The sequence below is a fragment of the Thermobia domestica genome, chromosome 3, assembly GCF_964235325.1.
Source record: "Thermobia domestica chromosome 3, izTheDome1.hap1.1, whole genome shotgun sequence".
Classification (NCBI taxonomy): domain Eukaryota; kingdom Metazoa; phylum Arthropoda; class Insecta; order Zygentoma; family Lepismatidae; genus Thermobia; species Thermobia domestica.
The window spans coordinates 45,344,749-45,370,111 of NC_137456.1; the positions used below are offsets into that span (position 1 = coordinate 45,344,749).

General features: G+C 35.6%; 1 protein-coding gene across 6 annotated transcripts in view; it reads right to left on the minus strand.

Annotated features, from left to right (window-relative positions):
* The window catches only part of LOC145680351 (uncharacterized), a 161,327-nt gene that overhangs the window by 58,965 nt on the left and 76,999 nt on the right, over nucleotides 1-25,363 (minus strand). Inside the window, exon 1 of one of the 6 annotated variants that reach the window (XM_081750749.1) lies at nucleotides 10,258-10,561. The exons of 2 other annotated variants lie outside the window; for them this stretch is intronic. The gene's annotated coding sequence lies outside the window, so the exon portion shown is untranslated. Of the gene's footprint in view, nucleotides 1-10,101; nucleotides 10,215-10,257; nucleotides 10,562-25,363 lie in introns of those variants that run through there. 3 more of the 6 variants (XM_081750754.1, XM_081750752.1, XM_081750753.1) reach the window with 3 other exon arrangements.

Below are 25,363 nucleotides of genomic sequence, written 5' to 3' on the forward strand. Positions count from 1 at the left end.
TATAGTAAAATATTTATCTCAGAATCCCTTAGAAACATTAAATTCAGTGTTCTGACATTTTTAAGCTAAGGTAATAAACCTTTTTTTTTTTTTTTTTTTTTTTTTTAATCTTTGGCCTACAATGCAAGAAAAACGGGTTGGAAGTGCTTCCTTCGGACGTCCACACAAGATTTTATTATTATTATTATTATTATTATTATTATTATTATTATTATTATTATTATTATTATTATTATTAAAGGGGGTTTAGGTCAATCTTAACTTTTTCTAATGATTTTTGTGGCCAACATGCGTGTGTTTTACCTACAACCAAGTTTTCTGCATTTGCAAAGGTACTATTGTATTCTAAAAGTATCAATTCGTTAAAAGAAAAGCTGAGTATTTCAAACAGCGAACTATGTTCAAAAGTTTCGTTATTTTTCTTACCATTTCCTCTCCTAATACTTTGAATACGTTGTTGCAAAACTAACAATTTTAAAGAACTTAGAAAAATTCACGCACGCAATTATACTCTGAAGAAGTGTGCACGGAAATCTCTTAACAGATCATCGAAGATGAATGGATCAAGTTACTCAAAAATTCTCGGAGTAGCAGACTTCCATTTCAGATTATAGTGACCTACAGAGGTGGATAAACAGAAAGAAGGTGAGTACACGACAGCTGAAAACGAAGTGAGAAAAGATTCGAATAATAATTCAGATTACTTATTGAAATAATACAATAAAATAAACGAACAACATTTTGATCGTCTGATGAAGTAGTAAGGTTCTGCGAAGAGAAAATGGATTAAGAAATCATATGACAAGACATGTTCAAGAATTTGATGGGAAGAAAGGTTGGGAAACTATAGTAGCAACAGCAGCAAAATATGTACACGAGGTTAAATAGCGTACAGAGCAAGCAAACGATAAAAGAGGTCTACTACAAATGAAAAGTAAGTAAAATAATAAATAAAACAAGATGATGAACTGCAGGGCAAATTACGGAGCAAAAACAATGGAAATCCATAGGAACTGGAGCACAACGTATACAATGATAAGAGTGGAAAGAAAATTTAAGAAGCTGGAAGAACATACTGAGAACTTGCGAGAAAGTAAGAAAAGCGCGCAGTTTAGATGTTGAAGAGTAGGAAATGGTAATAAAGGACTTAGTATTAACAATCCTCCGGGATGACTCTGAGGAAGGAAAAATAGTACCGGAAAGGGAACTGGAGATAATAGAAGCATTAGAACTATAAGAAAAGAAAGAAAAAAAAAATGCTCCGATTTTGTAAAAGAAGTGATTTGGAAGTACGATCCCATTAATTTGATTTTTAATTAACGTCCGTTTCGGCAACGATGTTATGTGAGATATGGACCTACAGTTTAACATGGAATTCGAAGCACATGAGCCCGCCGGGAATCAAACCCGGGTTTTCCACGCCAAGGCACATACGCTGACCACTTAGCCACGAAGAAGCTCTACTATTTCACTAACTGGTTCCATTAACTCATTTTGATAGGAGTGCAGATTTTGTTCTTAGGCACGAAAACTTACTTCCGAACATGTCTAGATTAGAGACTCACTTGGGTTTAGCTGTAAAAACGTTATCAGACATACAAGATATACGAGGGGCTACTGAAAAAAAAAAAAAAAAAAAAATCGTAGCCCAACCCAGGAGTGCAGGCAAAGTGAAGAAAATGGTCATTTTAAAGAACATCTCTCTATATACAAATGTTCATATTAATAAGGAAATTATTGTGTCTTTTAGGCCCTTGAAGTGATCATGGGTGCCTAACCAGCGAATTTCACAAACCTCGTGATCAGAGCTGCTGTCTTCAAATCTGTTCCACCACGGGAAGTCACCGAAACAAATTTATGAGGATGGGACTCTTCTCTGTCATATACAGTGGTGATGAAGTGGGTGGCACAGTTTAAACGTGGCGATTTCTCAATAGATGATGTTTAAATGTAGGAAGACCCAAAAGCAGTGGTTGTCCCCGAAATCGTGGATGAAATTTATGACATCTTGAAAAATCGTAGAATATCAACAAAACGTGTAACAGAGATTATGGACATTTCTCGGGAACGCGTCAGTAGCATAATTTATAATCATTTGGACATGCGCAAGCTATCGTAAAAACGGGTTCCTAAAAATTTGTCAGCAGATCAAAAGCGTAAAGAAATATGGGTATCAAAGGAAAGTATCACCCATTTTGATCACAATGCTGACCAATTTCTGTCACGAATAGTAACCATGGACGAAACATGGTTGTACCACTATGATCCCGAAACGGAACAACGTTAATGAAGTGACAGCATTCAGGTTCTCCTTGCCCCAAGAAGTTCAAGAGACAGAAGTAGGCTGGGAAAATGTTTGCAGCATTCTTCTGAAATAAAGACTATCGTCCAAGGGTCAGAAAGTATATGTCGAGTATTACTCTGCATTACTCACAAATCTGGAAGACGAATTGAAAGTGCAATGCCGCAGAAAGTTGAAACAAGGAAATATGTTCCTTCAGGACAATACCCCTGCCTATCGAGCACTGCAAACAACTGAATGATCTAGAGTTTCACTGTTTAGCTCATCCCCCTTATTCCCCAGATTTAGCTCCTTCAGACTTATTTATTCTCCAAACTCAACATTACAAAGGATTTCATTTTGGATCTGATAAGGAGGTGATTACTGCTATGGAAGACTTCACTTTTTTTTAAATAACTATCTCCAAAAAATGAAGCACCTTCAAGAAAGTGTATTGAATTTCGGGGGGAACATGTAGAATAACAAATTTCATCATTCTACGTGCACTCTTTTTGGGTTGGGCTACGAACTTGTTAGTAGCGCCTCATATATACCGTTGCATTTGCCTCGAGGAATTGAATTCATTGGTCATATCCGGATATGTCCGTGTTGCAGACATACTTGGGTATGAAACGTTATCAGTAGAGACCGGATGTTATGCAAAATACCTATTCTTTAATATTAAAGATATGATCAAAAATAACGTTTTAAAGTTTATATGGGGGGTTATAATTTCGATTTAAGCCAATTTTATTTTGCCCCTTACTGCCTAGATAATTGCTTTAGTGCTTAATATTGCCTATTCCATGCATTTTCTTCAAAATAAGGCTTCATTGGGAAAATATATAATTTATATAATAAATATAGCCTAACATACCAAACTGAAAATTAAGAAGAAAAGAAATACGAAAAAAGATGAAATAAACCTCATTAGTCCCAGGACCTGACACAAAGCAGAATACTTATTATTATTATTATTATTATTATTATTATTATTATTATTATTAATAATAATAATAATAATAATAATAATAATAATAATAATAATAATAATAATAATAGTAATTACAAAACTTACACAGGGCCGGATCAAGGATTTTCTCAGGGGGTGCACCATTAACTACCAGTACATTTGAATAAAATTAAAATTTTTTAAATGCCTTTAGGCATCTGTGGTGTGTATTAGGAATTGACAAATTATTGCTTTTGCAAAAATCCGAAATGGAAACATGACATGAAATTTTCGGAAGGTATTGCTATTTTCACTGACAGCTTTTCACTTTAGTGTATATTCACAACGGAGGGGAGGGTGCACATGCTCCGGTGCACTCCCCTAAATCCGGCCCTGAACATATAAATACATTAAGTGTTTGTAAACACAACCACGTGGTACATTATAGGGCCGGATTTAAGGGGGTGCGCTAGAGCACATGCACTCCCATTCGTTGTAAATATACACTATCTAAAATGAGAAGCTATCAGTGAATAACAACACTTTCCGTGACTTTCTGCCGTCATGTTTTCGTTTGGTGCTTCAAAGAAAGCAGAATTTTGCAAAAGCAATAATTTACGTTAATTTTTCAGAAGGTTGAAGGAAAAGGATTCACCAAGCAAGGTAATATTCCTCATTCATACTACAGATGCCTAAAGGTATTAAAGATTTCAAATTTAATTCATATATAGGGGTAGTAGTTGGTGCAACCCCAGTCAGAAAATCCTGAATCCTGCTCTGTATATAATGCATATCAGGCTTCGTGTATATATATGTATACAGTAAAGAAGATATTAACAGACAGGCAGATATATTTCTATATTCTTTGAACATTATCTATGATTTGAATCTACTTTTTATATTCTTTTGAGTATTTTATCTTCATTATTTCAAGCTACATTTTAGTGCATGTTTTACTGTCTATTTTTTTAAATTTTAAGTGCCTATTTGCTTGCCTATTTTTCAGGTTTTTAATGTCTAAACATCCGGTCTCTACTTATCCGATATAGCTACATGATATTATATAATATTATACATGCATCTTGAAGGGAATTCGGGTACATAAAATGAATTATATTTATAGCACAATTTGGTAGGAGTGCAGACCCTAAATTTGTACTCGTATGTATCCGTGATCAGAACATTGTTATCCGGACATGAGCGGAAGTGGCTGCAATGGAATTAGTTCAGCCGAATGCAATGGTAGTCATCATGTATGGCTGATAACTTTTTCATGTCTAAACCCAAAATATACGCTTCTATCGTAATAATTTTACATAAATTACATCTTTACATATCTAACAGTCCTCCCCGCCTCCCCCATACAAAAAACTGAAAAAAGGAACTTAGAAACGAACATTTACGAAAAAATAAACACTATGGCAACAATAATTAAGTGCTGTACGTTGAAAAAGACTTCTGTTGAAATTTTAGTGATTTAACTATACCACCCTTCAGAAAATCTAATTGTGATTTTACCATAATTACTCTTTCCTTATTTTAAAAAACTTAAGTACTACAACAGTACTTCAACTTCGAAAGTGTCTCCCCTCGCGAGTAATTGCAAGTTATGAGTGAAGTAAACTCATAGAAAGTACTTAACTTGTGAACGGATCGTAATAAAATGACAAATTAACGTTGGATATATTTAAAAAAAAAAAAGCGTGGATACATACTGTTTTCCGGAAGACGAGGAACATTCCTCTCTCTTTTGCCCTTAAGATGTGTTAAAGTGTATATAGCTGGAAGGTAGCTTATCAAATTTCTAAAAAGGCCAAAATTCAGATCAACTAGTCAACTTATTTTATTTTATTTTATTTTTTTATGTTTCATACATTCTATTTAATGTACTGTGTTCGTTATTGTTATTTGTAAAATAAATTTGCATAAAATACTATGTTAATTTTTAACAGTAGTACAAGCGACACCGTTAAAAGACGAAAATAGATACAATCAGCTTCTGTAGTATAAGAGTACACGAATAAATTGCATTTATTCCTAAGTTGATCGTCCGCCTAGTTTTCGACCAAAAGGGTAATAAAAGTTACGGAAATTAAAAATCATTATTTTTTGCTTTAATTTACTTGCTAAGCAAGCGATAGCAAGTGAAGGCGGGTTAGTAGCTAGGTTGGTTATGTTACTTATCGTTACATTGAAAAGTACAACTTTCTCCTAGTTTCCTTGCAGTTATTTGCTTGTCTTACGTTCTGCAATTTATTCTTAGATACAGTAAAACCTGTCAACTTGGCCACCTCTCTGAGTTGGCAACCTGCTCATCTTGGCCTGGTTCGTCTTGAATCTTCATTTTCCCGCAAGACATTCGTTAGTTATTACTCTGTAGGTTGGGCCCTATCTATCTTGGAATTGGCCGCATTGAAGCAATGATTACCCATGAAAATAATGATAAATTGACCTGCGTTATGTTGGCCACGTAAAATGCTGTTTTGTTATTTTTCTTCTCTTTCGTATTCCCATATAAGAGGCAGATGTTCTGTATTTGTGATTGGAGACAAAAAGGCATAGATACCACCAGGGATGTACGCAGGGGGTCCGGACTCCTCCCCCCGAAATTTCGACTTTTGTGTACATTTAGCCTAATTTTAGGGGCAAGTTTAAGAATTTTAATATAAAATATCCTCATATTGATTTTGGACCCCCCCCCCCCGAAATAAGTTCCTGCGTACGATACTGGATACCACGATTTGTTCTTGGGAGGTCAAGGGCCAGAACACTACCCTGATAAAGTGGAGAAGGAAGATATGAATAAGTAAAAGCACGTACAGGAATTCAGGAAATGGTTGTGGAGTAAATATTTCTTTACCGTATTTGTTTTGGTAAAACCGGTTCCTTTCATTAGTGAGGAGGTTTAGTAATTCCGGAAAATTCTTAAGGTTCAAGCTAACCATCTCAGTTGTCAACTATTGGCACCTGACGGCTTGTCGAAAGGCATCCGAGACTTCGAGATACAAACTCCCTCAAAACATCTTTTGCTCCCAGGGAAACACTTGTAGCTGATTGACAGGAGGAACTTTTTAGATAGTCAACTACAAAATTAGAAAGTGCGTGTGTCGAAAATAAAAGAAATACGTCTAGAATGAACCACCATGAATAAATTTTTATTAATAACTGATTCGCTATTTTCCGAATCTGCAAAAAATATTTGTACAGAAAAACAATAGTAACAACTGAAAGAAGTCGTATAAACTGCACATAAATTGTTAAAATTATAATTTTGCTTTCCTTGTTTTCGATCTGAATAACTCAGTGTGCTACCTATCAATTTCAATAAACTGCGAACACATGTTTCTATTTTATAGTTGTTTGTCTTATTGTGTTTTCAATCCGAATAATTCAGTGTATCACACTAGTTTTCAGGAAGAAAAACCATACTGTAGTAAATTTTCTAGTACTGTATGTTGTTATGATTACCGTACTCTATATACTTATTTATAAGTAGTAGTTATGGCACTGCTTATTAGAATTTTACAATCGAGTAATTCTAGAAATCTTATTTTAAAAATACACCAATGACACTCATTTTCTGTAAATTGGCCACTTTTCAATGGCACCGGTGGTGGCCAATATAGATAGGTTTCACTGTATATTAAGCGATGACTCATATACTGTTAATAATAGATTTTTCTTATTATCACTGCATTGTTTCACAAACTGTATTACAGTTACCTCATATCCAGAGCAACGTGTATATACTTACAGCCATGTTTACAATACAAATAATTGTTACTTTCCCACAATCCTACCATGCGGTAACCTTGCGCCAAGTAGTTATCTCCGCTTGCCAAGTACTTCCATGTTTAGAATCTCTTATATATATATATATATATATATATATATATATATATATATATATATATATATATATATATATATATATATATATATAAAATAAATACAACTTTCGCTCTCCTTATATATTATGAAATTATTAATTTCATTCCAGTAAATTTTAAAAATTTTACTAAAAACGGACGACCAACTTTGGAACTTAACCCGAATAAATAAGCAATTTGTTCCAGCAGAACGAACTTATTATTATTGGCAACGAACGATAAGACTTTCAACGCTATAAAAATTATGATTTTTTTTTACATTTTCTCGAAAACTGCGCATGTGAATTTTCACTCATCCATATTTCGTTCAGCTCAATAACTACCTGTAACGAACTGACCTCTTAGGTAGAGGTAAACTGTTGTCATATTCAAATGATCTCCATTAGAACTTGGCTGGTTGACAAATTTGTATATAGTCTTTTGCCAGGAGGGAGGCTAGAAAAAAAAAAAAAAAAAAAAAAAAACCTAATTTAAATCGGCTATGAACCACTATACCGCGTTCGGGAATTGAACCCAGAACCTCCCGTGTACCAAAGGCGTGCGCACCGGCCACTAGAACAGTACTAGGATTTACGAATTTTTGAATAGAGATGTTCCTTCTAACAATTTTGATAAATCTGTGATTACGACGCAGACATTTCAGTGTTAAAGATAATGGATAACTTTCAAGTGGTGTTTTTCATTTATTTTAGATATACTTCACTTGATGCTATAGTGTCAAAGTAGAAACGAAAAATGAAATGACATCTTTCAGTTTAACATCCAACGATTACGCCTGTTAGGCTAAAGGAGACTATGCTTAACGCAAGAGAATGATGGAAGAATTTGGTGGAATGAGAAAGGGGAAAGAAACGGGAATATCCCGAGAAACCCCACGATGTTAACCACAAACTTACTTGGCCGGAGATCGAAGCAGGGGCTCCATACACCAGGGCGAAAGCTTTCCGATCGCTAGGTCGCCATTGGCGACTAGAAATTTAGAGCTGCGACCAGTGTTCAGTACGAATGCTCTCTGCCGAAATTCACAGGGCCGCCACTTTCTGTTTCGCACAAAAATGTCACTGAGTGAGAGAAAACACGGCATGTGAAGTATTCAACAACGAACATGGAAAGTGAAGTCTTAATAACGTCGCAATTCGTCCCTCCTTTCCCACCATAAATTGAAAACTTTATTACGAGATTCTCAAATTTGCTTCCAATTGTCACATTTTGTGCAGTTTTACGTGTGAGCACTGTTCATGTGAGAGAGGCTTCAACAGTCAACAGATTTAAAACTGCCTACAGGAATTCACTGAATGACACACTGGATGATTTGCTGACAACTACTGGATGATTTGCTGACAACTTCTATCAAAGGCCCTAGGACTTTGATCCGAAAATTGATACCAGTTGCAACCGACAACTAGTACTTCAGTGCAAAGAGAGCGCGTTACACAAAAGTGAAGTCTTAAGGTAAGTTATTTTTTACCATGTATATGAATTGTCCAATTCAAAATTGATTATCCTGAATCTAATTGTCTAGTTTTCAAATTTTATGCTCTGATGCAACCTCTTTGTCAAACCAAAGGCCGTTTTTGTGGGTGATCTTATAATTTAAGGATACTGGTGAGGTGAAAGGTACTGGCGACTAACATTTTTGGATTGGCGACTACGTCTGACAAATTTTGCGCCCTGCCATACACCAAAGATAAGCGCTCTACCACTGAGCAATCGTGCTCCGCATGCGTCAATATAGATGGCGTATTCTTCCTGATCAATTTCAAACGAACTCATGCATCTATAGTTACGAATATAAGCTATATTACAACGAATGACAATTTCAATTTTCCCCGGGGAATAACAGAAGAGCTGCAAAAATAGTGGTAATTCATGTTGAGCACGACCGGCGATATGCTCAGAGATTAATTTCTCTTTCTCGAGCCAACCCCTGAAATTAGAAGTTTGATCTACGCTATACCCTTTGAGATATTATATATATATATATATATATATATATATATATATATATATAAAATGTAAACAAACATTAAGACCAGGGATGTTTGTTGAACATTTTGCCTAATTAGGCCTACCCATATTCTTTCTTTGCCAGGTAAATCCTAATCCTCTACAAAGATTTTACGTTAGTAGCTAATATGCTTTTAACAGTATCATAAAAGTAAGCCGGGAAGGTTCTAGATTACTGGTCCCCCATGTAGGTTAGTAGCTGGGTTGGTTTCTTTCTGTGCTGAAGTTTATACATTTAATTTACACAGTATTGCCGAGCGAGCGTCAGTGAGTGAAGGCGGGTTAGAGCCCCGCAGGGCACGTTGTTTTCTATCTTTATTACTGCTCAATGGAAAGGGGGGCCAGTAATCTAGAACCTTGCCAAGTAAGCCTATATTGCTTCATACAATGATATTTGTAAATGCTGTTACGCGGTTCTTACCTAACAAACTGTTCAACTCTTACTTAGTGCAAGGCCAATCCTAGATTGATCACGTAGCCGGGTATTGTCACACGATAAAGATGCCCATATGTAATATCTCTTTCAAAATATACGATACTATGCCTTCTCTTCGTTTAATTTATAAAATGCTTTTTTTTTTTTTCATTTTTACTATATTTTCCTATTTGAACCGCTTCACAATGCAGCACCCAATAATGCAAATAAATGTTTGAGTTTCACTATTTCTAAATAGCATTTCTGTATTTAAAATGCCTGAATTTATAACGAATACAATTCGCTTTTATTATAATTTGTCGCTACTATTATATCTGCATACACATTATAATCGAATTATAATTCATTCGAAATTAAAATATTCTGTTCTTTTCATTGCTAATATCCACATTATTTAAAAGGTTTTGTAACTATGCACACAGCTTTTTAATACTACTCTCTATATGTATTTTGTTTATCTTGTTCGATTGTTATATCGTTTATAACGGGGACAGCTGTCTTTTATTTATCAACTAATAAGCACGCTCACACTTACTCGACTACGCACGCCTGGTCAACCCACAGAGCTTCCTATTTCACCTCCGGATCTGACAAGAAAAATAAGGATTGTACTACCTGAAAAACTGTTGTAAAATCTCCCGCTTCATCTCTAATGCATTTAATAACCACACTCATTCATTAAATCACTTACACTGTACTAATTTAATTTTGTTTAGTCACAACATTTGCACAAATTTTGTTTGCACCACTGCTCCAACTCGCCAGCCGACCGATAGCTGATATGGCTTCCCTTGTATCACGTGACAAGTATTCAACAACTTGATTGGCTTACAGTGGAAATGGGTAGCTCAAGTATTCCGGAACTATTTCGGACGTCGAAAATAAAAATCGAAAAACTAATCACATACTGTGGGGCTTTGAGATTTCGAAAGTATGAATTACATATTGACCATTTGTATCACACCAAATCACAAAGAGTGACCTATTTTCCTACCCTCCTGCATTACTTTTCTTCCGTGCCCAGTCTCTATTGCGAATCAATATGGCGACGATAATTTAATGTACCCTGACGAACTACTTTTTTTTGTAATTGTAACGTATTTCCAATTTCAAATTGTTTCTGTAAGACTAATATGCAAGTATAATGACACAGAGGCATTGGTTCACTTCTCTAACATTTCTAAAATAAAAATCGGATTGTTAACTTTGGCAACAGCGCCTCGAAATGAAAGTCAAAATTAGATCTTGGTCGTAGTACCGAATTCATGACACACATTGTTGTATGCGCACGATGCGGAACTAGCTGTGCAATATAAAATACACAATAGCCTACTTAAACCACAACGTATGTAATTTACCTTCATTGAATATATGTATGCTTACCAATTTCTGACGAAAAACCGCTGAATCAGTGTGAACTGACGCATCATTGATATAAATAGTATTTTGAAAGACGAGACTGATAGGATGGAAAATAAATAAGTGCAAACATTCGGCGCTTGAAGTTTTACGAAGTAGCAAGCGCATTGATCTTTTTTCCCTGAAGTGTGCTCCGGCTTTCCTTAGGAAAGATGCTCCAGCTTCAGATGACCTTATACGCCACTGATTTTGTTTCGCTATATTCTAACGGTTAGACGGATATGTTCTTAGTAATAACACATTTAAAGTTATAAATTCTTTCAATCTATAGGCTATTTAAGAAAACTAAAAACGAGTGGAGTTGTTTTGACTTGCATCTCAAGTTCACAAAATTAATTGATAGGCCTACGTGAGCTTTAGTTTGCAGGTATTTATCGAAACCCATTCTCATTATAAATTTTACCAAATTATGTTTTACGTCCATGTAGTTACGCATATTTGCCTGAAGACTGATTATCCTTATTAGGAGACTAGTTGAATGTTTCCAAATTAATGGAGTTGTCCCATAAGTTATCAACATAAGATCTAAATGTTCATTGTGGCAATGAAAACCCTGAATAATTATCGTGTAACAGCAGCTTATTTAGACATTTCGCAGTGCAGTAACTGGAAATATCACATGGGAATCTTGTTAGAATTTTATATATACCTGTACATATATATAAAGTTCTTCACTGTTCTCAACACCTGCATGATGCAAAGCATATACAGTGCCAACACCTTAAGAAGAAACATCATCATGTGTTACCTTGATATATAGTGGCTTATTGCGCATACGAGTATAATCCATCAGTATTGTAACCGACCTCTATGTTCCTAAATATAAAGTTATCTATTCCTTACGTAATTGTTATCTGAACTGACAACGAGTCTTACAATATCTATATAAAGATATCTGTAACTCATTTTGTTCGCCAGCTTTCTTTTAAAATTACGAACTACCCGGCTTCGAAGCTTTTTTAAAAATTATTCGTTTTTAATGCACACACGATGTTTCCGCATCTGGTTTAACTCAGTTACTACATGGCATTATTCCTAGATAACTGATCAATGGTTACGCGAAGCCTATCCCAAATTTGAACATGATCATCGCTTAGGTATGTCTGGCAATTGCACACGTCACACCGCGCGTGACTCATGGGAAATTCGCTCCATCGCTAATCGCAGATTTCTTCGCACACATAAACCGTGTGAAGCTCAGAGAAACCACCAATAATTTAACACTGTACAGTTAACAGTCTGTAAATAGGTATTGACGTTGATTTTAACCTAAAATATTATTTCTTTTCAGATATACCAAGTAATTTGATTTTTGAATACTTTTTTTTTTCTTCTTACATTATGAATTGTGTTAACGTATAAGAAACATATCAAAGATGGTTTCGCATGTAATTGTTACGCAATGCATACCCTCGTATAAGTTTCTTATGTTTCAGTTCCCTCTGATCTTAAGGGAAGCTGAAATATGCACGTAGGATTAAAAAGACTTTATTATAGCCACAAATAGCCGCATATATCAACTGAGTTGAAAGGCCTGTGTGTATATATAGAATTGTCCTGTATTTTACAATTTATTTTCCTATCTGTATGAAAGTAGTTGTACCCGACACATACTTCTCATATATTTGCTTACTAGAACCAGTTCAAATTTTTAAACAATGCTAAGAGTGCTGTCCAAGTTAACCTGATATATTATTAAACGTAAAAATAACGTACAGGTATGTATGTTTAAAATCTGCTTTCAGTTCATTCTTTAACAGGTCGTGTTCTGTATTTAGTGGAGAAATATGGAGAACCCAGTAACATCATTTCAGATTTGGCTTGGTGGGGGGGGGGGGCAAATGCCCCTCCCTGCCTCCTAAATGACGCCCCTGGGAGAACCTACTTTTAAATGCTAGTAAAGACGATCACATCAGAGTTGTCAACTGGCCAGTATTTTTGTCAGCACCAACGATGTTTAAGGTTTAAAATTTTCATCATCATCTGTTTTGATTATGAGCGATTGCTGGCATTTTTTCTTTTATTTTTTTAAGATTTGGCAACAAACAGTAGTACCGTATTTGACAGCATCTGACGTAGAGCACTAAGTTATCTTCGAATATGTTACACTTTATTCTGTAGTTTACATATTCCATACAATGTGAGATTAATTGGAATTTAACGTCCCGTTTCAGCACCAAGGCACTATAACAATATTCAGCACCAACGAGCAGTGTTGCCAAAAAGTCGCTACATGAAAGGTAAAATAAGTGCAATTTTCGATTAAAAATAGCTAAAAATTATTCGTGAAATTCCAAGCACTGTCTTCAGATACAATTTGTGTGTTACGATTTCATTTTCAACAAGGTCTACAACAACTACTATTACTGCTACACCCGAACAATATGCTCTAGTAGTCATGTCTTTGTGTACAGGATGCAACCACCCTTGAATTCAGGGATCATTATCCATTGTTTTCTATACTTTTGTTTGTATTTTCATCACCGGCTACGGTATTTTGAAGCACTAGGCCTAGTATCATTTCACATTTTGCTTCTGGACAGGGAGGAAACTCCACCGATATAAGTTCCGCAGTTTTCATTAATTGGCCTATATTATTAACACTCACTTCACTTTCAACTTCTGTTTCTATATCTAATTAATCGGTTTACTATAGTTAAAGCTGTAGAGACTTATGCTTCACAACGGAAGTTATGCAAGCTAAAGGATATTGATATTGAAAATTTCAATTGTTCTCCATTGCAGGCCAAGGATAACGGAAACCAAAACGAGATTTTTGGAGGGATGGCTAAGTTACATAGGCTATTTGCCCAACTCTTCATCACTTACGCTCAGGGCCGTGCCGTGGAAAATCAGCGCCCGGGATGAGAATATACGAGGGCGCCCCCATATATATATTCCAAGCAATTTTTCCTATCTTTTTTTCCTTTTTTCTCCTGAATTTAGGCCCCCCTTACTTCGGCGCCCGGGCAATCGCCTCGCTCCCCCCCCCCCACGCACGGCTCTGCTTACGCTGAATAAAACAAGTAAAAGGAAGAAGCACATATCAAAAATACAAATTAAAAATGTTTACAGAAAACACGTTTCCAGCACAAAAGTCGCTAGATTTGTAACTCGCTAAATTGTAATTTAAAAAAAAAAAATCACCAAAAAATAACATTTGAAAAGCGATTTTTTGTCGTTATTTTGGAAGTTTGATCTCAGATTTAGTGACTTTTCCTCTAAATTGGCAACACTCCTAACGAGCTACAGCTTCAAGTGGGATCCGAGCCCCTACTCGGGTTTTCATCTTAGGCAAGCAACCCAGCCAGGATCGAATTCTAAACAGTGTGGATCAAAAGCACGCGTGTTGGTAATCTGGTCACGAATGTGAGGATGGAAATAACGAAAGAAAATAATGTTCAATAGATTTGCCTAGGGAGATATGAAAAGAAGTTTCCAGTTTCTTTAAAAAGTTAATATTTGCTGCGCGTTAGGTAGGCCTAATGTTGGTTTTCACAGGTCATTGCATAGTGTGTGGTAAATTGGCAGAAGTACTTGTAGATAGTAATAGATGTTGATTTGAGAATCACACGAACAATGGGATATTGGGACTTAATTATACTCTCTATTGTTAATTCTGAATTTTTGTAATTAAGTTGTTTCGTCAAAATTTTCGTTTGAATGGATAGGCCTATCAAAACAATTCATCCTTTTAAACAGCTAAAAAAAAAAAAAAAAATGCTCATTCATTCGAATAAATTAAAACTGTCCCTTTATTTGAATAATTATATATTTGTACAGAATCATAATCACTACTGGTAAGGACTTGCCTTCGCCATCTTCAGTTTCAGAGAAGCCCTCTCCCTCCATTCCGTAACTGTTTAGGTCAACACAACGAAAAATCTGACTTTTAGTTTGCGGTAATCGGCAATTGGCTTAAGGAGTAAGTAAATGCCACATCGGAGAACACTGCATATAACACTTCGATTATTTAACTTTATTATTATTATTATTATTATTATTATTATTATTATTATTATTATTATTATTATTATTATTATTATTTATCTGGTGATTAATTAGGATTAGGAATTAGATTTCTGATGCCTTATGCAGAGTCGTTCTGACGCGTGATTAATGTTATACTAAAGAGTTCGACTAACATAATGTTTCCTGAAATAATCAGGCCTTTAATATGACGCTAATCATAAGTCAAAACGACTCTACCCTTGGGCTTTAAAATCAGCTATTGCCAAGTTAGCCTGCCACGCATGAGTGCACGACGTGCCTCGGAGATCACACTACCCGGGGAACTAGAGAGGAAGAAAGGAATGCAGAAGGAAGTGGCCTGGGACTGGCCTAGTGCGAATGAAGAAAACATTCAAGATGGCCGCCATTAGAAAGCTTTTACACTTTTTCGGCTGAGTGCCCCTACTGGGAATCGAACCCGACACATCATCGGAAGGAGTTCTTAACTCACACAATTGATTGGTTTTTTTCTTACCGATCATATTATTCACAACTATCTCAAGCACGAGTAATTTAAGGGGTCATCTTTGTACTGTACTTTCTGACACACTACAAACTTTTAAAAGCTCATATAGGCCTAGGCCATTATTGATTTCCATGTGCATTTTCGGTAAGTTCCCCAAAATAAAATCGGAAGCAGAATAGTGACAAGACTTTATATACAAGGTGGGCAGTTTATGCAATAAAACGCTGACATTTTGTATCATGTAATTATCGACATGGAGAGATTGTCTGGCAAAGTCTGCGATACCAAAACGTTAACAGTGTTACAAACTTTGTAAAATTAAAATTATTTTAAAATAGCATTACCTCAGGTTATTATATATTTCAAATCTACATATAAACCGAAAACAAAATACATTTGTTATGCAGTGTTGCAAGCTAAGGAAGCTATAGTACCACAAACATCGAAAAACGACGAAATTTTGGAGGATTTTACAACTGTAACAACGCAAACGACAATGACAAGTACCGTAGAAATAAAGTTACAAGGAGTCGACAATTTGACGTTTTTCGAAAGACTATTTCGAAAAAAAAAAATACTTAGGTAAGCATCGCATCGAATTATGTAGATGGTTTTAATGGACAAAAGAATATAACTTTGTGTATACATTGCTCCGTCTCTCATTTGTGATATCATTGCTGTAGAAGTAATCAAAATTTGGATGTTTGAGAGACTGTAGTGTCCTCAGTCTGAACACTGCATGTTAAGTATGGTATTCTATGTTTTCAATTTACATCTAAATTTCAAAAATGAATTATTTCAGTTTAACATCTCACGATTATGCTCTTTAGATTCAGGGAGACAATTAAGTGAATGACGACGGATGGATGAATTGGTAGAATAAGAAAATGGAAGGAAATGGAAGTACCCTGATACGATGTTGTCCATTCAAACTTAGTTGGCCGGGAGTCAAACCAGGGACCAGAGGTAAGAGGTCTACAACTGAGCCTTCGTGCTCAACTTGCATATAAATTTTAAATATGTAGCACCTTACGTAGTGCCATTCGAAAACAAAACTATGGTTGGTAACACTGTTAACCTTGTCGTATAACCTGAACCTGAACCTGAAATCACCGAGTATGCCGAACCAAGTCGCTCTGCTTATATTTGCATGATACAAAATCTCAGTTTTTTTTTCTTTTTGTCCATTAGTGTAAAAGTTACAGGGGCGTATCAAAATAAATGGTCCACCTTTACATATACATTATACAGTATGGCGCTAAATTCGTTGCACAAAAGCAGAGGAGTGTTTCCTGAGAGTAAAACAAACAAAAAAAGTTCCAATAAACATAGGGCGAAAACCCCATGGTTTACGTGTTATAGTGTGCCGAAATCATGAAAAAATGAATTTTAAGGATTCATAGCTCCAAAACTATAGGACCTACCTTGGTCGGGTCAAGACTTCACTTGGGAACTAGTATGTACCCTATCCAAAAATGCGTGTTTCAGAATCCTGAGGTACTTCCACAACAATTTTTATAATTGGGAGTTTGACTACGGGCCTATGATATAAAGTAGTCTCCAACTACCTCCATAAAAATTGTTGCGTGAGTACCTTAGGATTCTAAAACATGTATTTTTGGACAGAGCACATACTAGTTCCTAAGTGAAGTCTTGACCCGACTACAGTAGGTCCCATAGTTTTGGAGCTATGGACCTTTAGAATTCATTTTTCCATGTTTTCGGCAGCCTATAACACGTAAGCGATAGGGTTTTCGCTCTATGTTTATAGGAACTTTCTTGTTTGTTTTACTCTCAGGAATCACTCCGCTGCCTTTGTACAACGAATTTAGCGCCATACTGTATATATGTAAGAATCCTCCTATTTATGTACAAATCTGCGTTAGTTTGATCTGTCATTCCAAGGTATGGAAAAAATCTCGAAAATACAATTACATTTGTATGTCGCCACATTTTTAAAAATTATTTGTACTTCATGTATTATTGATATTTGTGTATTATAATACGTTTCATTGGAGCGAAGGCATCATTCATTTACTCGACTTAGGCGTTCTTTTATCCGGATACTCCTCCGAGAAGCCTGACACCTTTAACCAAATTCGACATAGTGATTCGGAAAAGTGCGCTGAGTGTCGTAAGGGATAGAATGTTCCGATGGGACAAACCATTGAGGAATAATCACCGAAAAACGGAATGCCCATAGACTTAACATTGAAAAAGCATTTGAAGCGCGGATTCTTATTGTGAACAATGTAACATAGAATTTTCAGCATTAGAAATAGAGCGAAGCCCTTTTAGTTCTGTTCTGCGAACACAAAGCTTTTTCAAATCCATTATGTTTTTCGTTGATATGCAAATTTAACTATTGGCATGTCGTGTTCGTTCACGAAAACAATTTAAGCACTAACAAAATTCAATGAATAATCAAGTATGATCCCTTCGCTCCAAATTTGCAATTAATGCATTCTAGTTGTACTTTCCCATAACAGTTCGCAATTTTTGTATGTGATAGTCTATATCCAAGTATTTATTTATGCATTGAGTTAAAGTCTGTGAAATAGCTAATTTTGAGCTGCAGTGTAGACAAGACTCCACGAAGTCTTGTCCCGTGAGCTTTGAATTGTTTTAACTCGAGAGTGAAACGTTTAATGTGAAAGTGAGTTAGGCACGAAGAAAGTGTCTCTTTGGCACATTTTTTCCGGGGAAGTGGAACACGTCACTGAAGTAAAACCTCATATGAGGAGGAAGAGATGGCGTCTGTAAGAAGAGAAATAATGAAAACACTTTCTTAGCACGGGAACATTTCCAAAATCCTATGCTACGAGAACTTTGTAATTATAGAAGTGGTATGTCCTAAATAAACAAGCTTATATGTTTACTATGTATGGGTTCACGGCTAGATAATACTGTGTTACCATGCAAATCTAGTTTCCGAAAATTTATTGCCCGCTAGCAACACGAGTATCGAACAGCACCAGCTGATGCATGACGCATGTTTTACATTACAAAAAAAAAAAAAAAAAAAATGAAAATGAAAATCGCTGAATATACTTTATTCAGAAAATCAGTGAAATCTTGTACGTGATCGTAATTGGCAACACTGTCTATATTTTCTTTTTCATCAGGTGGTAGACTCGTAGTAGGGGCGAATCCAGGATGGACTTCTGGAGGGGGGGGGTTGTAATACTGCTACTTAGAGCTACTTTTAAGATCTCCAAACCCTGAGATGGGTTTAATTTATATATGTTTCCTCTTTTGGGGGGGGCAATCGCCCCGATCTCCCCCCTACATCCGCCCCTGACTCTTAGTCCATCGTTTACGTGCTGCATATACTATGTTGTAAATTACGAAAAAGACCTGAAAACCACGGGGTTTATGTTCTATATTAAGATATGTACGAGGAAAAGTCAGAAAAAGGTTTCCTAATGTACTATGATTTTTTTTTTTTTTTTTTTTTTTTAACTTGCGGATTTAATTTGGGTCTGGAATTTCTAAGTGAAGCCAGATTTTCATGCGGTTTGTGCAAAAGGATCAAGGAAGGATGGGAGATTTATGGGATTATGATTACAGGTTTAAATTCATCCGGGGTAATATCTACCACGCCTCAAAAAAAAACAGCATATATTCGCCAGTGTACCTTCCAATTGGAATGAGGTGCGGTGTGGTGTGGAGATTTGAGTTCTTTTCGTTAGATGACAAACTTGCCAAGGTCAATAACAAACAGGAAACTGGACCGTTGTATTGTGAATTATGCTGTACAGTTTTGTGGTATTGTGTGAGTATGATCAGGACACAGTGAGAATAGTGTACTCTTTGGAGCAACATGGGTTTATCGTTAGAAGTTTTTGGAGAATGGAATTTGTTGCTGCTACGCAGAGGGCATTTAGAAACAAATTTGCCTCGTGTTCTACCCCAGACAGGAACACAATATTGTCACTAGTGAATAGAGATGCAAAAAAGCCGGCTTTTTTGAATCGATGTTTTTTTTTTTCACATAAAAAGCCGGCTTTTTTGGGGAAAAAACGAGAATTTTGGAAATTTTGGCTTTTTTCATTATCATGATTTTTCTATCTAAATAGCTTTCTTATAGTATATTCTATACTTAGATAAGAATTCCATGACCTAAATAACATATTTCGCTCTAAAATTCACCATCAAGATGGATGGAGCACATGTTTTACGAATTAAAGCTAACATGAAGAATGTAGTATTTGAGAGCAATTTTAGAGGCTATTTAACTTTATTTTAACTTTTGAGTTATCGATATTTTTTCTTCTCGATATCATTTCAGTTTGTCGTCTGTTTCATTTCTAAGAGCTTAGTACTCTAGCTTCTAACGCAGAAGTTAAACTTAAGTTTTTCTATATATCCGTCAAAGCGTACGTTTTTCAATATATCCGTCTAACCGTACTTCCACATTTCTGTTATACTGTAGCTGTGCAACGATTTAGCAATAATTTTCCGGATACAACCTTGAATACTAATTTATACAAATAATCATTAGCGGATTTAGAAACGTACTTTGGGACGGGTTTCTCTGATTGTTTCATTTTCTAAATTCTCCTAATTTTATTTGGGAGGAGCTTGAAGTTTATGAGTACAGGCATAACTAATACTGTATTTCGTTTCGTTTATATATTTAGCGATAATCTTCCGGATACAACCTTGAAGATCATTTTATACTGAGAATCAGTGGCGGATTTAGCAAAGTATTTTGGGAGGGTTTTTTTCTTACTAATGTTTAGTTTTTCTAAACATTCGTAATTTTTATTTGACGGCAGCTTAAAGTTTATGAGTAAAGGCATAACTAATAGATATTTCGTTTGTTTTAGACATTCCGTAATTTTCAGTCCGAAAGACCGCCCCCCCTAACCCTCGCAAAACCGTCACTGCTGGTAATTAGTAATAATAACAATTTAAAAACAATAAGAAATGAAGTCAGCCAACTCACAGTACACGCACTATTTCTACTTTGATGGAATGAAGAAAAGTTTTGTCAGAATGGTCGAATGCTGAGTTGAATTCCGGACTTCTCGATAGAAGCGCAAAAGCTCCAGTTAATCATGTTTGTTGTGCAGTTGTATTTATCTTAAATATATTCCGTAGTTTTTTTTTTTTTTTTTTTTTTTGTCTGTGTTGGTGGGGTGGGGAGAGTTCCATAATGATATGAAGGGTGTGAGCCAAGAACATGGTAACTAACAAATTTTCAATTGCTGAGTTACGCAGCATCAGATAGGCAGCAACGCATACCGCTTCGTTTAATCCCTCATGTATAGACTTACGTGAAAAATCAGCTTTCCGACTTTCAAAATGGATTGTGCAGCAGAAAATTTCAAATTTCTTAAAATAGTAAAATTATAGGTTACCATGTTCTTATCTCACACCCTTCATGTTCAATCCCTTTTGTTAAAAATACAGAAAACTTGAGGACTGAATAAACCGTGATGGTGCTTATATAAAACTGTAGAATTTCAAGAATATACAAAACCAAAAGCTCTAGGTGTGCAGCCTTTAAGTGTATCATATAAATCTAAGTATTTTTCTTATGTTTTATTTTAATTTTATTTTGTTACAAAAAGAGGGTATGGAATATTTTGAAGTAATAATACTACATAGAATTTTGCTACTTATTTGAGTATTTTTTTAAAAAGAAGTATTTACTTTTAGGGTTGGCTGGTTTACACCAGCTGTTTTTCTTCTTTTTTTTAAATAAACAACTGGTTTAAACCGAAAAAAAAATAAAGGTACGAAAAATGCGAATCGTGTGAACTTCATGGTGACGTTTCCATACATCAAACCATCTGCATTAGTTTTAATTCCTTTTCACCTTTTAATCAAGGTGTCCCATGTTTAATTCTCGGTCGAACCACAACCCTTCTTTCATGCGTAAACAAAGTAGCGGTTCGGATGTCACTTTAAGCGAAAGTCTTCTCCTTGATAACCTCGGTATTACGTAAGGATGTTAAGCCTGAACATACGAAACGAAACTAAATTGTATATTTCTGCATGCCTCAATGTCTGTTGTTTTATAAAGAAGCCAAGGTTGCTTAAATATACTGATATAAATTGACAAAATTTATCGATTGCCTACGTAGCTCCCAACATTAGCTTGGATTGTACTTTCAATGATATGTACGCACTAAATTTGTAATTTAATACCTCAGTTTTAGCGTACTGATTATGATACGTTGACCTTTAAATTTTACATGCAAAGCAATAACAGGATTTTTTCCGTTATTGTTTTACATTTAGAGTATGACGGGATTTTCCCGATGGCTAGGGCGGGAGTTTCTCAATTTAAGAAATTTACTGACCGGACTTCTTTAAGCTTATGTGACCTCTTCCAGCATAACCCCGTTGTTGCATAGTAACACCAAGGCGAAACAAACTTATTTCTGTCAATATGTAATGTAAATACATAAAGCAAAATATCTAAACCCAAAAAAACCTGGTTTAAACCAAAAAAGCCTAGTTTAAACTCCCCCCAAAAAACGGGTTTTTGGCATTTTCAAAAACAACCATGGCTCTTGCCAACCCTGCTTACTTTTGTATGTAGGAGGTTAAAAAAATCTTATTATATACATTGGTTAATCCTTTGGAATTCATAATGTAAATATGTTGAGAAGTAAAACTGTTTGAAATATCTTTTCGAAATTCATGGTTTATTTTCGAGGTTTTATATTATTATCGGCATCAACCACTAATTAAATAACTTTCTGTGTTGTAGAGAAGCGAAACAAAATCTGGTTTATCAATTTAAAGCAGAATTTTCAAAAAAGCCCAAAATTTCCCAAGCAAAAAAGCGAAGCAGAAAAAACAGAGTTTTTTTTTTTCAAAAAAGCCGGTTTTTTTTCCGAGCCCTTGCATCTCTACTAGTGAATAAATTGGAAGAAACAGAATAGTTTCTGAGTAAGACGGGGAAACATCGGACCCCGCAGGCGGGTGTTGTAGATGTCAGTTATCGACTCCTTAGGTCAACCAACAAATCTCTCCGTCGTTTGTCGCAAGAAATCATCTATAGCTATTTAATATGTGATTTACCGGTGTTACCACTAACACTTAACTTGTATTCTCACTAACACTTAATTTGCATTCTGTAATTTAGCTTCAAAAATCCAAAACTTCATTCCAATTCTAAGCAGAAAACCATATTTGCTGTTTTCTTTGAGGCGTGCTCGATATTACCCGGATGAATTTAAACTAGTAAACACAGTCCCATAAATTCCCATCCTTTCTTGATCATTTGCCATAAACCGCATGAAAATCGGACTTCAGTTAGAAATTCTACACCCAAATGAAATCCGTAAGTCTTTTTAAAAAAATCACCCTGTATATCTTCTGTACTAATGCAGGTAGGAAGTTCTACTTGGCGAAGATGAAGTTCATTCAGTCTGATTTGAGTAAGCAGAATTAACTTCAGTGTCTCACACGTCTTGAATTAGCACAAAATGGGTTTTCTATGGACACTAGAATAGGTACGATCTACTTTTCTTGTTTTGTCAAAAGGAAAGAAAAATTAGTTCAAATTTATATTGCAACAAATGACAAAAATGCACAGCGCAGCATTGTGCGAAATGCCGAGAATTTAGACGTGGTCGCGTGAATGTGCTAAATGAACAAATGAGTTGGCGTCCTCACAGCAGAACACTGAACTGAAGACTTATGTACGGGCGAATTACTGGCAGAGTTCGAAGTTGTGACAGTTTGTACGTTATGGCATGTATTTAATACGAGACATATTTCACAAACGATGCAGAGAAGTGTGCAGCAAATGAGTTTCCCGACAATTGACATGACTAAAAGAGAACCCACATGGGTGCATCTCTCTGGTTGTACCAGTATGGTCCAAAGTCAATAGTGTAATCAATGGCATGAACCACAGAATCCCCAAGTCAATAATAATAATAATAATAATAATAATAATAATAATAATAATAATAATAATACATTATCCAGCACTAACAAATGATACTAATATGCTCTTATGGGGCATCCATGATCGTTGTCTTATTTTGAGTTATTGCACTTTCAGACTGTGTCCTGTTGGGTTTCAATACACCACCCATCTCCATATTAATAACGTAATTTGAACACTGTGAACCCATACATTGTAAATACAATATATCAACTTGTTTCGATAATTTAACACATGGCACATCTGGAAGTAAGTTCTCGTGGCATAAAATTTCAGAAATGTTTCCGGGCAAAAAAAAAAAAAAAAAGTTTTCATTATATTTATCCAGGTAACGCCATTATTAAGTGTGCATTCCGCTTTTTCGGTAAAATATTAAAAAAGAATCACTTTTTTGTGCGAGTCTTACATTCATACAAAGTTTCATTCCTGAGTTATAACAGTTCAAAGTTCACGGAACAGGACTTTGTGGACACATTGTACTGCATTTGATCGGTGGTGTGTACCAACACGAACAGAGCCACCAATAGATTTCATGAGCTCCCAGACAATTTATGTGAGGGTTTCCAATTTTCTCAGCCCGTAATTAAGAAGAAAGAAAAAAAAAAAAAAGACTGGTCCCGATACCCTTATGGGTAGCCTGGTAGAGGAGATGGATTTTTCTGGTGCCCTATTTCATTTCTATAAAATAGGGTATCAGCAAAAATCCCCCCCCCCACACACACACTCAGGAATCAATCATATGGACCCCCATGAATCTATTTTTCTTATTGGGAGCATTGCAATATGCAAAATGATTTTTTTTAAAAAGGTAAAATTAGGATTTAAAATTAAATTTAGAACATTATATCAATTTGACACTGATCCACAGAAAATTATGTTTACCGAATGCACCAAGGAATAGCGTGTATCACTAGAGTGCTCAAAAGTTTTTGTTTGATCAAAATTTTTCGGTATTCTGGTTTACAATTCCCAATACCAGACCAACTCCGAAAGTAATTTTGCGACAGTTAACTAACTACAGGTAAATGGCTGGAGAATAATCAAAAGTTCATTCCCTCACAAACATTATCTTAATTGGATCCTTCTAGATGCAAATCCAATCGCTGTCATTGTCATTATTAAATCCTAAAATGAGAACTATTTCCTTCCATCTTTGTTTATCCCTATTATCGTTCTTAGTATCTCCTCCTTTAGTCCTAACACCTCATCATACTTCGAGGGGTTAGTATTTTTTGTAAATTTCCAATAATAATACATTTGAAAAGGAACCAATTACATATATAAATATTAGAAAAACCTAGGAATTTTTCTACTCATTGCTTCCTAAAGCTAAATTCCTGGCGACGCCACCGCTTCTGAGCATTTAGTAGTCCGCAAACATCCAATTCGTTTCGTTCGAATCTTCCATTTTAAGCCGTCCAACGCGAGCGATCGCAGTTTAACTTTCGTCCTGTCATGTGACTGGGAGAAAACCTGCACTAGCTGCGCAACCTGATCTCAAAACTCTCAACACAATGCCAGACACTGCAGCCGTAGCCAATAACAAGGCAGAGTGTGAGTTCTCGATAAATTCCAACTAATACTACATCACGAACGGGTCAGGTCAATGCACTACGGTATTACATCAAATAAAGCATGCCCAATGCATTACATTCTGGGGTGCAAGAAATTTGTACTCTGTTCTACTTTACGCATAATACGTTCCTTCCGAAAATCAATATAAAATACTGTCGTTTTGTGATTCAAGGACGGCGTAAGGAACAAATTCGATACATATGGCTCGAGAAGTAACTTCACTCTAGCAAATCTATTGTAAAGAATAATGACAATTATGCCGACGTACAAACTAAGAAGTATTTGGACTGGATTGTCCCTCTCCCTATCCGTCAAAAAATATATATAGCCAAACTATCATAGTAGCCACACATACCACCAACTCACACGGATGACATGTCACATCACTCAACGGTTCGCAGGCTGGCTAGT